Source organism: Oxyura jamaicensis, chromosome 12 (assembly GCF_011077185.1).
Source record: "Oxyura jamaicensis isolate SHBP4307 breed ruddy duck chromosome 12, BPBGC_Ojam_1.0, whole genome shotgun sequence".
Classification (NCBI taxonomy): Eukaryota; Metazoa; Chordata; class Aves; order Anseriformes; family Anatidae; genus Oxyura; species Oxyura jamaicensis.
In genome coordinates, this window is record NC_048904.1 from 20,635,880 (window position 1) to 20,653,573 (window position 17,694).

The following is a 17,694-nucleotide window of genomic DNA, read 5'->3' on the forward strand; positions in this document are numbered from 1 at the left end:
CGAGCTCTGCCTGCCAGGCAGCAGCACCCAGGGAGCTCCCTGCAGCCGCAGAGCTGCAGAGTGCTGTAAGGGAAGTCAGCGGCGGGGGGCGAAGGCATGCCAGGCGCCTCTGGCCAGCTCTGACACAGATGCCAGGAGGAGGGAAACGTGCTCAGTTTCAGCAGAATCGTTAGTTTGTAAGAGGTGGCAATTTCATATAGTTTATGCAAATTTCATCTTTTTTTTTTTTTTTAATGTTATGAAAAGGATACTTTGGCATCAGCTTGAAAGGAATGTAAATGAATATATCCTTAATGCTCAGTGCTGTTTGCCAGCAAAGACAAGTCTAGGAGAGATGTATTCCCACTGAACTCCCAGAGTTACAGCAGTCCTGACACCAAGTTCTGTAATGTTGTGCTGTTGCAAGGAACAAAGTCATCTCGTTGGGGATCAGTTAATCTTTCTGGCTCTGCTTTGTACTGCTAATGATTCCATGGCTACATCTTTACCTTTATATATATATATATATATTTTACATCTCAGTGATTGCCATGCCTTTATGTAAGACTACATGGAATATACAGAGACACGAATTATGCAGAACACCGCTCAGCTGGCAGCATGCGTGTCCAGAGCACGATCACACCGAAATAAGTCGATGTGTAGCGAGCACGGAGTAATGCCGATCTCCTCTGTCAAATAACGAAGTAATTGTGCATGTGTTTGTGCGGAAAAGACGAAATTCCAGCTTGCGTGTGTGCAGGCAGCGGAGCCGGGGCTGGGCGGCTCGGCGCCATGGCAACGAGGCCTGCAAGCGGAGCGGGAATACCCGAGCACCGCGGGCCTCGCCGTCTTCTGCGTGTGCTGCTCCCAAAGGCATCGTGACCCCAGCCCAAGCCAGGCTGCTGGCATTCCCCGTCCCAACGGGGACGTTCCCCTGGTGCTTGTGGAGTCAGTTAATGGGAGAGTTTTGTTTGTTAAAGAGGAGAGGTAAAAGTGCACGGAGATTGCTTCTCCTTTATGACTGCCCACGGTCCTCAACTGCCTTCCGTTGTCACCATCAAATATTTAGAAACACCTGAAATTGATATTGTTAATGGTGGGTAATCATATTTCAGAGGTTCCCTGCCCAGGCTTCTCCCTGGCTCCTTCTGCAGCCGGGCCCAGCCCCACATGGCCCCGACACCCCCCAGCAGGGATCCGGGGAGCCAGGAGCCGAGAGGAGGCAGCCTGCCGGAGCCTGGCGCTGAGGGGGTGTTGCTGACACATCTTCTGGGCCGAGTGCTGGCTGTCGCAGAGGAAAATGTGAATCATCCGAGCCCTGGCAGCCCGGCACCGAGCGCTGCCAGCCAGCAGCACGCGGGCTGTGGCCCCCTCTGATCTCACAGGTGTGGGGCTGCGTGGAGATCTCTGAAAAATGAAGAATTAAGTGAAAATGGACTTTCTTCTGGCTCTTGGATTTTGTACCTCGCTGCTCTTTTCTCCACACTTTGCTGCTGACAGCTGCTAGCTAAATAATAGCATGAGGTACTCATTTAAAATGTGACGTATGAACACTTTTTAAATTAAAATCATTCTGAATTAATTTATATATGTATATATGTCATGCATTTGGACAATCTGAAGACATGAAAACCTTTTTAGCAACAATGATTTTAAATTAAAAACAATATTGAAATACTTGAAGTTGAATAAGTATCATTATCTTGTATACCTAGTTTTTCCTCCGTTCTCATGTTCTGTCCTTCTTCAAGGTTAGGCATTAAGTATATTTATTTTTATTTTGAAGAAATTGAAGTACTTTGTTGAAAAAAAGAGTCTTAAACATGTGCCACAGGTGAATTGTGAGAGCTTTGTGGCTCACTGCAACTATTCATGTCAACAAAACCCTACTGTGTTTTCAGTTACAAGCTTCACCCGCTGTGAGATTTGCAGACCCCTGAACAACTGTATTTATCACGACTCTTGTCACAGGCATAAAGGTGTCTGGAAAAGACCCTCCGGAGATTGAGGCCTTCGCTCTGGCACATCGTCAGGACCAGTGTGATCTTGGCCTTAGCCCATTTTCAAACCATCTTCAGATTAGAGGTGAAGGAAATAATCCAAGGAAAAACAGGTTACTTTGAAGGTAATGGGTTTTCTCATCTCCAAATTCACCAAAATCTACTTCTAAAGTTCTTTTTGTTTGTTTGTTTGTTTCTATATTTATTTTGAAGGTATTTGATAGAAAAATGGGAAGTTTTAGGAATTTACTGCTGATGCTGAAAGTGCAAGGTGGTTTTTATGCATTCAGATTTTACATCTGTATGGTATTCTACCTGGATAAAACCAGTCGCTGCTTTTCTCTGTGGTGCCCTGCAAGGTGTGCCCTACCTTCTGCTTGGTCCTTCTGCATGGTCTGGATTTTCTTGTCTGTATTCACATTGTGAAGGAACTGATGGAAAAACCTGAACATTTTAATTGCTTAAAGAGAATCAATATGAGGCTTATTAGGAGATTATTTAGCACTAGTTGTCTTCTATGATGTTCAGAGATCGTTTTTATTTGATAGATGTTTCTATTACTCAGTAAAAAAAAAAAAAAAAATCATGTTTGAGACATAACTATGCAGAAGTGTGAAGAACTAATTCACACTGTGATAAAATAGTTATGTAAATGAGATGGGAAGGAATCATTTATCTGAAAGATTACTTGGGAATAACATCAATCACCGGGATCAGATAATGAAGCCTTATTCCTTCATAGGAAATGTGATATTCTGGCCCCTAATATTTGAATACAGAGAAGGGGATTTACCAGCTTCCTGTGGGGATTTTGCTTCTGCTATAAATAGATGTCACAAATATTAGTTTGCAGTCAGATTTGCCATTGTGCAGCATGGGCAAATCATTGGCTTTGCTAGAAAAGCTCAGTGATCTGAGACTTAAAGGTCAGAACAATAAGAAAATTAAAAGTTTTTGATTTTATTTAAAATAATATGAATATAAAAAATATTTTTAAAATATAATATCTGTAATATGAAATAAGTAGCTGAGACAAACTTATAGGGACACACTGAAAAGTGTAATTTGTAAGAAAGTAATATGTAAGAAAATGAAATTTTGTAAGAAAGTTTTGTTTGGAGTACATGAAAATGACCTATGGAAAAGCCTTTGCAGCAGAAATTGATCATTCATTTTCTCTGACATTTGCTGAGGTGTCTGCCCTATCTCTCTTGCCTTCTCCTGTCCTGGGCACACTTTGCTGTCTGGCAGCAGTGATTTTCAGAGCTGAAGGAGGCAGCTCATCATCTCGCCTGCTCTATCAGGGATTTCTGCCCTCATCTGCCTGCCTGACGCAGGAAACATCCATGGGAGATTTCCCTCTCATTCTCCACATGCTATCTGAACTCACAAATTATAGTAAAGAAGTCAATTTTGTTCCCAGGCTCCACAGGATGGGAAGGGGCGCCCAGGCGGTGACACCGAGCAGCCAGCTGAGAAGGGGGGAAACTTTCCAGGTTCCCAGTCCCAACTTATCCCAGCGAAGGAGTTCCTGCAAGCACCCCCTGCTCAGCTCCTTTCCATTGCCCCACAATGCGCGGGGAAGCTGCCTGAAAGGAGAGAGCCCTACGAGCCAAGGGCACCTGTGGGGACAGCGCTGGGTACACGAGAAGAGACTGAGTTAGGAAACAGTGAAAGCAGAACTGAAGTTGCCAATGCAATCTGAAAACCCTATTTAAATAATAATTTTCCTGCAAATGATCTCCCTTTCCGAGCATTGCTTGGACACGGGACCTCCCTTCCTGCAAGTAAGCTCTGATCTTTAGTAAGCGTGCTTTGAAGGGAAGAGTTCTCTGTAATCATTGCCTAGGAATAATTTGCAGTGAAACTAATTCAGGGGTGTGTGTGCATGCGTAGAGTGATAAGCATGGATTGAGACTGAGCCTTGATCACATGGAGAGCTTTTCCACAGTTCAAGTGCATTACTTTTGGCCGTCCTTTGACAGCAGAAGCAGTAACGCTACTGTTATCCTGTCAGCTGCAATCATCGAGGCTGTAATTTTTCAAAATTTTTTTAACTTTAATTTCAGTACAAGCATCAACTGCTTAAGAGTACAGAACCCAATATTTGTTTAAATGAAGGGACTAGGTATAGCGATACAGCCTTGTAGTCACGGTTTTTGCAACTAAATTCTATTATGAAAATTGGTAGAAGGAAGATTATCTGAATGAAAGTGAGCTTATCTGAAACACTGATGGACACTCTGGTGTTTACCACGTTTGCGCTGTGGTGCTGCCTGTTTCTGAAGGATGCTTTGCCATAGGTGAAGCAAGCGCGTCGCTTTAGACTTCCACACCTCACTGAACAAAAACTGGACAGAACAAGCCTGGAGTCTGACTCTCCTTTCACCTCCATCCACCTGCCTTTTCCCCAAAGTAAAAGTGAAACTGGCTTTGTTCCTTGAGGCCAGGGCAGGCATGGCTGGGCGTCGTGCTGCGGGTGGGCGCTGGCTGCAGAGGGCTGCAGTGGGTCAACCTGCCACGCCGCTGGGTGCTGCCAACGCCGCAGCCTGGGACAGCTGCCCTGCTGCCCAGGGAAATACGCCGTGGTGGGCGAGGAATCTGAGTGGCGAGTTGGATTAGATTGGGGTTTTCCATTTTATATTTTTTTAAGAAAAAAAAGCACACAAAAACCCCTTAGCTTCGTATTGATATAATAGAATAATCGGTTTAATTAGATAAACCTCTCCAACTGCACAGAGAAAGAAATGGCATGATTTTTCATTTATTACCATGCCTTGTTGTTATGATAGTCTGAGTGCTAAGACACTCCTCAGAGATTGTTCTTTTGATTTTAATGCAAAGATATTTTTTCACGTCAAAAGCTCCGCAATGAAGAGTAACTCTCCATAGCAAGTAGCCATGCTGGGTCTGATTTACACTGCAGACTGCTGCTTATGTAAAACAAGGAAGATGATATAAATTGGAGGTAATAGGGTAGAGTGTGGAATAAAGATCATGTTTTGCACTCAGGTGGAATTCAGCACCTTCCCCCTGCTAGATGAACGAGTTCACTTCTCTCGAAGGATCCTCTGCAAAACGGTCAGCGGCCGCTTGGCTGGGGGAGCTGCTCTGGTGGTCACGGGGTGAGAAGCACACAGGTGTTTGACCTCTAGGGCCCGGTGATACGTTGCAATACATTAAACATCAGAAGGGAAAAAATACATTCTTTTGGTGTAATTTCACAGATTTTTTGCCACAAAGCAAAGTGGTATAATGCTGCTGATGCAGGTGAGTGCCTGGGAAAGCACTTAGGGCCAGCTGCTGAAGCTGCTGTCGGGAGGAGGCAGGCACCCTGCGTGCTGGTGGGAGCAGTTCTGCTGCTTTCCTTTGTCTGCTGGGGGGCTTGGTTGTGTTCATTTTGTTGCTTTGTGGTTAAAATACATTTTTCTAACTATGTTTGTTGGGGAATGAAGGAATTTCATATGGAAAGATTTATTTCATGAAGAAATTATCCATCCAAAAGGTGACATCCCATTATTACCGTAATGCACAGTATTTACATAAAGATTTTGTTGTTCCGTTGGGTCCTATTAAGCACCCTTCTTGGTTGTGCAAGCAAGGATTTTAATGTATGTCTTATATGCAAGAAAAAATGGCTAAGAATTGGAGAGAGTTTTGTAGCTGGCCATCAGGAAAATCAATGGCACCCCCATCTGCATCAGAACATCCCACTCGCTCACCGTGTGAGCACTGGAAATATGTCTTACAGCTTTTAGCCATATAGGGCTTATTGATAACTTTCTGTTTTTCAGTTCTATTATTTATAGCAAACAGTGGACCCCACTGTAAAAACAAGCATAAAAACAGAGGCAGTGCGTGGTCCAGCTTGAGGTGTTTTGCAAATACAGATGAGGTAAGAAAAGCCATAAAAGCTTCTGAGGCCTGTTGCTTTTTCCCTTTGAATCCATCTATCATAAAATCTCATAGAAGATGAGATGTACTGCAAACTCAGAGGTAAAGATAATGTGCTCTTTGTTGCTGCTCTTTGTGAAATCTCTGACATGCTAGCAATAAATTCAGGTCTTGTGGTCATCACGGAAGAAGGGAGTTTTACCAGCTCATATATTTTTTGTAGCATTTGATAAATCCTCCTCTTTCAGGGAATGCAGAATGGCACTGCAAGTGGTCAGCTGCTGTGCAGGGGCAGATGAAGGGCCAAGTACTCGTGTCTTAGGAGGACTGCAGCCAAAACAAAGCAGGGAAATCACTGCTGGTGTGCATCTTGTGCTTAGTGCACGCTGAAATCAAACTTGCAGAAACAAGTCACGTAGGACATTATTTTTACACTCTGATGAGTATAAAACATAGAAAACCTATTTCTCTTGTTGTGCTTAACCGCTAAAGGAGTTTGTCACACTGCTGCTAAGTGTGCACGTGATGTCTTTTCCAAAAGATGGGTGCAGTACGCTGTTGATCACAAGCATCATGGTGCAATGCAAACAGCAATGCGGCGTTGTTTTCCCTCAGCAATCAGCTGCTGCCTTTGCTGCTCTTGCTCTTCCAGCTAGAAGTTAGCTGCACCAATTACTTGCAGCTAGAGAGTGTTTTGAGAAACTAAATGTGCTTAAAGCACAATTTCATACAAGTGAAGATCTCGTCCCACGTCAGTAAACCTCCTACCAACAGCAGTGTATGGTACCTGTGGATGCTACTGCTGCCATTGGGAAGTGCCACAGACAACAGATATTTTTTCTTGGGGTGGGGTAGGTGTTTCAAACACCCAAATCGCCAGTGCTGTGCATGCAGATAGCAAAAGCTGTAGTTATGAAGTCACTCTTCAAGACTTGATGCTGAAGTTTAGGTGAATGCTGGAAAGGTTTGCAGTGTGTTTTAATGTGATAAGTTGCAGTAATTCATCTCTACTGTTAGAAGGATAAAGGATACAGAAAAAAAAGAATTAAGTGTTGACTGCAGAAAGCTAATGCTGTGACTGTGCAGGGAGTCAAGCCCTGCAACACACTCGGTGGGCTGCTTCCACCACATGTGAAGCCCACGCTGAGGGGCCGTAAGCTGGGCCTACACGGGCCTATGCAGCCTCCCCGCAGCGCGGGTATGGCGGGCCTGGGCTGTCCCTGGCAGTGTGACAGGCTGTGTGCTGAGGACACAGGCCTTGGTGGGGCCTCCAGGTGCCTCTTCTTCACCAAAGAAAGGGGAAGAGGCCCCAGGCAGGGCAGCCCTTCCCAGGTCTGTGAGCAGGGAAACCTCCGGCCAGGCCTGTGCAAGCTGGGGTGCTGGAGGGCTGGGCCGCCCACCCACCTCAGAGAGCTCGCTGCAAGTCCCAAATCTACTTTCTTCATTCCTCTGCTGCCAAGTGGGCAGCTTCTGACAGCTTTAGCACCCTCTCAGGCTGATGGCCGAGGAGGTGTCCAGCAGGAGGTGTCCAGCTGTGGCTCCGGCCTGCCCCAGCCACCAGGGGCTGATCGGTCCCCAGCTCAGGGCCTGGCGGGTTCTGTTAATTGTAACGCCTTCTTTTGTTCCGATGGTGGAGGGCAATTCAGCATGAAGAAAATGAATTTTCCTGTTTCACATTTTCAGTTTTGCTTTTTTGTTTCTTCTTTCAGGTTTTAAATGAATTCTAGAAAACAGCTGAAGCAATATGGAAAGAGAGAAAGATTGAAATAAGCATTGATTTTTACAGTGTAATAATTTATGGTACCAACTTAATAAGTGGTGTGACATGAGCAGCTCACCATCCATTTATCATATGCTGATAGTTTTTGATACCTGAATTTTTAACACCACTGCTTGCATTTGATATAATAAAGGAACTGCCAATGTTCCCATTAAAAGCTCTAGATTTTAGGACTTTCTGCTTTGGCTACAAATATCTGTAATATATGAATTAATGTACAGAGTAGCAATCTATGAATGACTTATTCCAGCAGCTATTAAAAATAATAATAATAAAAAAAAATAAAGCAAAACTTGACATTTTTGAACTTCAGGAGGACATATTCCTCCTTCCAGAAGAAAGGGCTTATGAATCCCTTTCATTACATCCACTGTAAAAAGTTTATAAACTAAGAGGCAGTTCCTGAACTTCAATAAATCAGCTCAGTTCCACAGCCGTCAATAAGGAGACAGCAATTTACATTAAAAGGTTCTGATGAGACTTGTCTTGAGCTGTAGTTTGCTGGCATAATAGCTTCAGGCTGATCATATATACTTCCAGAAGCTACAGTGTGGTTACAGCTGGGGAAATGAGCGCACAGAAATAGCATCTGAGCATCCATGTTTGTGCTCAGCGGTCCCACCTCAAGGACTTCCCAGACCATTTGGGCCAGCTTAGAGGTCACATCCGAGTCTGGTGACTGCCAGTGTTTCAATAGGGCTTCAGATGATAACATCAAGTCATTTCTGTTTTTCAGATCACCCTCTTCTGATTTAAAAAACAACAACTGTGAAGCAGAATAAAACAGCCCTGACACTCCCGAGCTGTCTGACTTCACCACGCCATCTGTACGAAGCCTCGCTTGACAGCGAAATAATACATAGACGTTTCAAATGGTTGTGATTTATGTCAAGGTTCTCCATGCTTGCTTTAGTGAAACCCACTTTAAATAAGGCAATCGCTAATGATTCCCAGCATATGGCTGCCTTAGGTGCCACGTTTTTGGGGAGCTGGAACTTTTGCAGGATATCCATGGGCCACGGTCCTGTGGGCTCTGTGCTTGGTGCCAGGTCCCGTGGCCCCCGAGCGGTTGTGGGCTTCCTCACCGCTCTGTCTTGTGGCCTGGGGACATGTGTGGATGCCTCGATTCTATTGTGAAGGCAGTATCATGAAGCTGTAGAGTTTGTTTTGATAAAAATACCTATGGGAGAATATATAGCCATTGCTTCCACTGACAGCTACAGCACTGTCATTAAGGCCGTACATCGAGAGCCTAAATGAGGTATCTGGCAGCAACACGGCTGCATCAGCTATCGCCTTGTCGTCTTGGGACTGGGCGCGGGCACCGGGGTTTCCAGGGTCAGGTTTACAGTGCTTGCTCAGAAAAAAAAGCATTGCTAGATAGCCATTTAATAGACTAGTTTGGAGAGCAGTCTGTTCTGAAAATATTTTTCAGCTTCTAAGCCTGAAACCTGCGTACTCCCCTCCATCCTTCCCGGAATATACATGAAGACCTCTAATGAGTGAAGACAGAAATGGCCTCACCTTTCCCTTTTGCTGACACAAGGACCCATAAAAGAGAGACTTGGAAAATATAAATTGTGGATAATGGGGTAAGATTAGAAAATAAGTTAGCTCTTGTGTCTTCCATTTATAGCCATAGTTTGTAAGGAGTTGCAATGAAAATGTTTTGTGATTTTGTTTGTCTTATCTGAGGTTGTAGGGATTTAATGTACCATTTATAAGTCGTTAAGCATTTACATTGTGACATTTGATCTCTGTGTTTATACTTTATTACTGTAGATTGCTTACAGTGGGGAAAGGGAACTGTGAAATTTCAAAAGAAATTACAGTTTGTTGGTTTTCCAGTAACTGGATCATTTAAAGTCTCCATTTTTAGTAAGAAATAATGATTTGCTTTATTTAGTGACTATTTAAAATGCTCTTGAGGTAACTATTGAATATCTCGACATAACAGATAAATCAGTAGCAGGCTTAAAATTAGTTTTGTGCTGTTATATATTACAATATGTTCTGTATTACGATTCACGTTATGCATCTCTTGTACACTTGCATGTTAGATGGGGAGGAAGAGAGAGAATCTGTTTCCAAAGCTGTTTCTAACATATGATCGTTCTTACCCCCTGAAAACCTGCCAGGGTTTGTCTTTGAAGCACAGAGTTGGTTTATTTGGGTGTCTGTGGATGGTCTCTGGTATGTTAGGGCTGGGTGCTGGGGGTCCCCATGCCAGGGTGCTGCCGCTGCTGGTGCTGCCTTGGGGGGGCCCTGTGGGCACTCGTCAGGGTCTTTTATTGTTTGGTCGATGGACACAAGTATGAGGATTCACCCAAATATTCCCCAAACCGGTGCTGACAAACAGCTGTGCCTGCCTCAGAAAATAGTTTTTGTTTGAGGCTGAAATTAATAAACTCAGCCCTGCGTTTGAACAGACCCACAGGGCTAATTCCAGCCAGCCGACTTGGTGAGAAATGCACAAGTGCTTTGTTGCTTTTACCATTAGAGACATCAATTACATTATGCTAAAAGTTAAAAAAAAAAAAAAAAAAAAAAAAAAAGAGAGCGAGAAAAGCAGCAGTGGTGAAGAGAAGGGCCGGCCTGCCGTAGGTATGATGGCAAATACCAGCACGTCAGCCTCTTCTGTCTGCACTAACCAGCAGCGCGACGCAATGTTTTATCTTCTTTGGCCTTGAACCTTGTTATTCAGAATACCATATAATAATAAAGGAAGCGTTTTGAGTGATTTTGTTAGAAATACATCAGACTGTCTAACAGTTTGTTGGCATCAATAATTCCCTATTAAGCCCTCTACACCCATTATGGTTTGTGCTTTCACTTTTTTTTTTTCCAAGTTAGTTTCCAGGCAACCGGCAAGAACTGAATTACATTAAGCTATTAATTCAGGACCGCACGCCAGCTCGAGCTTCTTCAGTGGATTTGTTCCTCTCCCATACAAGTTTCCTCATAAAAAACCTTTTATTGGTTTAATCTTTGGTGGCACCCAATCCAGAGAATTGATTTTAAAATTGCAACCCCTGTGCTTCACGATTGTTTCTTGTTTTTGTTTTGTTTTTTAATGCTTGCTGGTGGGCTTTATTGTGGATGCGCAGTTAAGCAGAGGTCTGCGCTAGCACAGCTAGATACAGCAGCTACCTGTGTGTTCCTCAGCGTCATTCTCTGACATCGCCTCATGCTGAAATCTGGACTAAGAAGTCTCTTGTGACTGGTTGCCTCTCAGGATGCAAATTAGAAGAATGATTTTCAAGAAAATTCAACTCGTGAGATCTTTCTTTATCCAAAGGAAAAGCGTGCTGTCCCTGCACTTTGACTTCAAATCAAAGCTGAGGCACGTGGTGAGGACGATTCTGCCACAGGCAGGCTGAACGAGGGGTGAAGGTGGCCCCAAGCCCACACCGGGCCCTGGCTCGGCCATGCCCGGGTCCCAGCAGCAGCGCTGCCATGGGCAATTCCATACCCGCTGCCCGGGAACATCCCGGGGGCTCCCAAAAGTACTTGGTGTATACATGCTCTGGAAAAACACAGCATGGGAAATGCTTTTAGTGATGGAAAGCTTGCTATCACACCCAGAATATCGATTTTGTTGTTTGGACAACATTTTGAAAATGTTATGTCAAAGATCCCTCTGAAGGGGGCATATAGTTAGGAACACACTTTATGCTAATAATGCTAAAGTAAAGAAGCAGCAGTAGAGAGGTGTAACCACCCCTGGCGTGACATGAAAATCTTTGTTGGTATTCAAAAGGAGCAATTTCAGTGCTGAGCTCCATCGCTGTAGTGGTGGCGAAAGGCGGTGAGCTGGCCACTGGGGAAGGAGCCTCTGTGCTGCCTCCCAACACGGGCAGGGAGGCCGAGCTCGTCGGGTCTCCTCCGGGACCCAGTGGGAAGCAGGTACCTGCCAGTGGGATGGGTATTTGGGGATGGACTTGCAGTAGTGCTGAATAATTACGAGTTATGAAACCCAACCTGTGCATTGCACTGAGCTATCTTATGTTTTATCTGGAGGTCCGGAAGGTCATTGTGCATTCCACAGCTTACAGTCACTGGGGACAAATGCAGACACTCCAGGTCCTTTTGCCGTCTTTGTCGGTCTTTTTATTGGAGTCGGTGGGCTGGGGAGGTCTGTGATGTGAGAAGTTGTGCTGGTGAAATATGGTAAGTCTACAGTTAGAATAATCAATCTTAATTAAAAGGATTTGTAAAATAGTTGAGTGAGTATGGAATTTTAAAAACTGTGCTTTTTGTTTTAATTTTAAAAATAAACTACAGTTCTGAGCTGTTCCCAGTTCTGTTCTGTAGAGATCTGTGATAAAAGTTTGAATCATAGAGGTAAACTCAGACCACAAAAGATAACTGAGTCTTCATAAAACTTAACTTGAAAAACAAAATCATTAAAGGTCTGCTGTTTATAAGCAAGGTGTGTATAAAATATGCTCTTCCCTGTTGTAAGAAGCCATAAGAACGTGTACAGCTAAAAAGGATTTTTATGCCTCATCAGTCGCTTGGATATTTCGGAACAATTATAATTACCAGACCAAGTGGTTTTTCCCCCTTTCCATTTATCACGTGATAGAACCGTTGCCATCCTGAGGGTGTGTGGTTCTCTCAGCATATCCAAACAACCCGTGGTCAACGTGCTCAATCTAATGGCGTTCTCTGTTTCTGGGACATACTTTATTAAACATTTTCATCACTTTCAGCTGTGCATTCGTACCTCAGCAGATTTATATCTGTAATTAGGGGAATTGTTATTTACCAGGAGAAACAAAGCCAGTAAAAAGACACCTCTCAGCAACATAATTCAAGTGTCCTGGGCTACTACCAATTTCATATTAATAATACAGTTAATTCTTTTGCTATGGGTTAGGAATGTGTCTCATGTTAGAAACCTTTGGAAATGTTTCCGAAATACCAGGCAACAACTATTTGTGACTGTCCAGTTAGGTATAATCAGACGTACAAGGGAAGAAAGTGATCTCTCTCCAAGATCTACATTCAGTAATGAGATATTTTTACTTAACCAAGTCTCTAACAGATGGTGTTTCTAAATTCTGAATATTAGGGCTGTTTTTGAATGAGGCCTCCACACAGTCTGATGTACTGCGGGTGAGACTCTGCATTTCGGCTGTGGCTGAGAGCTGATCGTGTTGCCCCTCCTGCGTGCAGCAAGGCTCCGGCTCCTGGCGCTGTGACAAGGCAGGCGTCTGCACCGGGACACCGTCGGGTCTGCAGCCACTGCCACCAGAACTTCTGCTCCCATGGAAGTGTCTCCTCCAAAAGTCACCTCTATGAAAGGTACCTGGAAGATGCAGCTGTTGTAAAAAGTCAGCTGTTCACGGTGTATGCTCTGTAACACGTCTCACTACATCAAACTATGACAGTCTGTGCTCAGCACTGCCACCTTCACCAGCCAATTTTCTTCTTGAGCAGAAACTCACTAGTTTGAAAGGATATGTCTTCTGTGAATTCTGTTGCCTTGACATTATGAAGCAGTGGTGATGCCATTCAGTAACCGAGTCTTTATCAGCAGCCTTGCGGTTCCATGGGGACCAAAGACTGTAAACAACAAACCTGAGCCACCACACCTGGTAGCACTGCACCATCGCGGCATGACCACTTTGCCAGACCTCCTGATGCTGACCTTCTGCCAGCATCCCCATTGCTCCGGCAGGAAGGCTTCCTCTTCTTCCTCTTCTTCATGTTCCAGTATTGGAGACGTTCCTAGCTCAGTCATTTCATGAACACGAAGCGTGTAGGGACTGCATCTTCATAGTTTAATCCCAATGCAAGGCTCAGCTTGCTGACCTGGGAGGCGAGCAGGCTGGGTTCGGGTGCCTGCATGCATGGCTCAGGAGAGCAGCTCTGGGGAAACATCACTGAGGGTAAGTGGAGGAAGAGGAAGCTGAATTCAATTGCATTTTAGTAACTCCAGATTGGTTTTGAATCATATTTACAAGCTTTTCTCTTTCTCGTATGTTCACAGGTTTTACTGCTATGGCTCTAAGTGTCTTGGAGCAAAGTGAATTAGCAGGTATGCCATTCCCTTACAGAAGATGAACTGCGCTAGCAGGGAGTGAGGTCGCTTCCCAGGGCCCTACCCAGGAAAACTGCAGAAGACCTGGAACTGAACCCGTATCTCGGGGGACCCAAATGGCACTGTGACATATGGCGTGACAGGCCAGTAACTGCGAGCAGGAAGCTCGGCTCAAGTTTTAAAACTCAATTCATATGAAGTATGCTGACTGAAACAGGTCCATTTTAGGCAAAACACTCCCTGCCTCTTACAAAGACCCAGGAGCTTTTCAGCTTTCTCTGCATTGCTTCCAGCAGTTGCTAAATGTGAGAATTTTGTGCAGTTTCAGATTGAGAATGAAAGTGAGAAATCATTTAACACCCTGAGCACCAACGGGAGCAGCGGTGGGAACAGGATTGATGGAAATGCCCCAAATTGATGGTGGTTTTAGGATGGTTGTTTTCATTGTTGGTTGTAACCTTTCTGTGAATGCTTTTCTAAGTATATATTTCAGCAGAAGGCAAAGACTTCTCGCAGGGTGAACCAAATAAGAAATTACAGCTCTTGAATGAGAACTGCACCCATAAAATGAAAAACCTGTTGTGACACAGTAAAAATGGAACCATTGTCCTAAAGTGGTTAGGTCTGACATTAAATGTATACTTTTATGATTAATTGATTTTGTCGTATCCATTTGATTCAAGTCATTTTTTGCTTATGTTGCGAAGACTTAAATGATACAGCCACTCAATGTCAATTAAATAATTTTAAGTAATGCAGCTGCTAAACCTGGCTTGTTTAGCTACTGGCTTTCCAGCTGTTGTGCTTTTGCTGGGTGATATTTGTTGCTTCATGGTGCTGTTTCTGGTGGACTTGCACAAGATGCTGGGTGCAGGGCACAGAGTGCCAACATGGATGGGGCTGGACCAGGAATGGCCAAGCAAAGCAGTTACCTAAACTTGTGAGATGCTGCTGAGAAACCAACGTCAGGGACCTGGACATCAAAGGCATGGGTGGGGTGAAGCAAGTTTGTTCCTTCAAGGGTTGTAGTAATGGTATTTCCCCCTCCCCCCCCCCCCCCCCACTCCCCCCCAATTTCCAGACTCTGCTCCTTAGATGTGAAAAATATCATAATTGTATTGGTGTAGGCATGGAAAATGAACTCCAAAATACTTTGATCTAGAGAATTTGAGCTTACTTCTGGTGGGAATTAGGAAGGAGAAGTTTCAACTAATTTATGTTTGAAATGCCTTCATAACTTTTGCTTCATAAACACGGAGAGAGAGATAAAATGATAGTAAAAATTCATATTTGGGAAATGGACATTCTCCTTTCTGGCAGTAAAAACTAAAGGCAATTTGCTCTGTTTCAAGGAGATTGTTAGCAGTTACTGTGATTTCCAATGATGTAGCTTTAATGTTCAACACATCTTAATCTTGCCACCTATAAAACATTCCTTTGATGGGAAGTTGATGTTCTATGGGTTTGAATCCTATCCATGTGTGGAATTAATGTCTCGGTTAAAAAAAAGGTAAAAAAAGAAACCTCAAGTAAAACCCATGTGGTTGCCTGTCCCCCTGAGGTGGTCGGCAGTGCCCAGCCCTGTGTCGCTGGGGCTGTGCAGCCGCAACCACTACGGGCTGCAGGGCTTCTGCAGCTTCAGGCTTAAAGCCTGCCCTGCCAAAACCAGCAACGCTCGCATGCTTCCACTGTTGATGGGGGACTTCCTCATGTGGTGTACTTACTGTTGGAATACCAAGGTGTAAATGGAAAAGCTGAGAAGAAAATGCAAGAAGAAACCTAAGAGGGCTGGGGATTTTATTTTATTTTATTTTATTTATTTTGTCTTGGTATTGAAAGCAGGGATGCTGGCCACCAGCCTAACCTGCTCCGTGCTGGCTTTTTGGTCACAGTCCATGGGGAGACTGAGCTAGGGGCCACCCATCCACCCCACTGGAAGGGGCACATTTTGTTCTCCACCTATTTCCCTGAAAAAATAAAATAAAATTAAACTTAGGCCCAGTAATACATAAAGAAATCAGATCGTGTAAACTGGGAACAAGCAAACTTATTCAGTGGGTGAAATAATTGAATTCCAACCTGAGGGAATATCCACCCCAGGATGTTTTTCCACCTTAAGGGCTGTCATCGTTTTCCCTGTCTTTCACTTGTTCCTCTCTTTTCCAAAATCCCATTTTTAATTTTTCTTCGTTGAAGAGAATGAAAGTTGTTAATGAATTAAACAACAAAAACAAATAATGGTGTTTGTCCAGGATTCCGATTTTTTTTTTTTCATGTCTGTGGCAGAGCTAGGAATCGAGCCCATGTTGCGGGGCTCCAGACCAGCCTGTTTCTTGCTCATCAGCTGTCCCTCCAATTAAATGAACTGTCTGAAATGAACATACATTCCAACATCGCTCTTTTAATTTAATTTTCTGTTTCTTTAAACTAAATTGCTTTTAATAAAAAATCTTATATAAAAAAGGATCTATTCTTGTCTACTAATGCCAACCTTGAGCCACCATTTCTATGTTTTAAAAATTTCAATTTGATTCAGTCAGAGTTATAACCTAAGTTAACAGAGAAAGCAGACGAGATATATAAGAAAACTTCTGAATTTACAGATAATGCAGAACACTGTCAGTGTAGGTAATTAAAGGAGAAAAACTCTCCTAATTCAAAAAATAAGTGATGGGGAAACTTGTACTGCTGTGTGAACATTTCATTTCCCAATAGTAAAAGCATGTTTGTATCTGGGTCAAGAGAAAAAGTTGCTAAAATTAAGCAACACATCAAAGTTTGGATTTATTACGTGTGAGTGAGGCTCAGTAAGAAATAGCGAGTTGTTGTACGGTGCAAATGATGTTTCCTTAACAGGATGTAGAGTCCTGTGTTTGATTTATTTTTCTGGAATATTTACAAGAAAATTAACCACTGTGTTCTGGTCCTGCAAATATCTACACCAGTTTTTCATCTTTTGTTAGCAGGATTAATATGCATAATTATTGAACTGAATCCACGACCTGCAAGTTAGGCGCACAGGGGGATCTGGCAGGGATCTCGCCGCTCCTGTTCGACCTGCGCAGTGAAAGCTCTACGCTGTGTTTCCGATAGAATTAAGCAGCAAAGAAGTGGTTGATAACGGCCCTCTGGTGAAATACACCAAACCTCTGAGCAGGAGGTGTGCTTTCCCCCACAGGTGAAGTCTCCCAAGGTATCTGCTGCTCCACGTGTGTCAGATAAGTGCCTTTCAGCCTGACGTGGGACTCGCTTCTCCTTCTGCCTCTGCTTCAGGGATGACATCTTCACAAGGAGCCTGTTACTTCTGCTGGCAGGGTCTGATGCTGGGATAGCTTGGCTTTAGGTTTGTAATTTTACATATATGGAAGTTTGTGAAAATGTCTTAGTTTTTGCAAGCTCTTATTTAAATAACTGTTTTAAGCAGGTAATTAGTTATACGCAGCATACCTTCCAAAATGTGTTTTGTGTACCTCTGGAAAAGTTCCTTACCTTAAGGATTTGAAAACCTGCAGTAAAACCTGCACCTAAATTTTGATTTTGAACGTGGCTGGTTTGTGAGCTGTGGATTCCTAAGTGTCCATCCTTGGGTGCCATGTTTCTAAGGCCCAGCTTTGCAAAGAAATTCAGCATTTCCCACGTGAGGTAAGGAGCGAGGGTGGCATACAGGGATTTTCAAAACCACCCACACTCCCCAACTGCGTTGTTTTGGGCTGCCTCTATAGGCTTTACTAACCAAACTCAGCTGCCTGCAGGCCTCCTGGGGCCTAAGCTTCCCCCCAGAGCTGGGGCTTCAGCCTAAACCCATCACACCTATGATCGCTGTTTTCACCTTTTGGGGTTTTCTTTTCTTCCTCTCTGTTATGCAAATCGGGTGCTCCAGGGCGCAGCCCACTGCTGGGGTGAGGAGGAGGGCACCTCCAGCCCTTCCATTGTCCCAGGCCCTCCACCTACGCCTCTCCCACACAAAAGCTGCCTTTTTTATTCTGGGG

General features: G+C 43.9%; 1 long non-coding RNA gene across 1 annotated transcript; it reads left to right on the plus strand.

Moving 5' to 3' along the window:
* The first annotated feature begins 256 nt into the window (after positions 1 to 256).
* On the plus strand, positions 257 to 17,179 carry LOC118173493. Its single transcript, XR_004754235.1, has 5 exons — positions 257 to 1,082; positions 1,113 to 2,107; positions 8,393 to 8,483; positions 9,092 to 9,248; positions 16,884 to 17,179. It is a non-coding gene; the product is annotated as an uncharacterized LOC118173493 (long non-coding RNA).
* Positions 17,180 to 17,694: the final 515 nt, after the last annotated feature.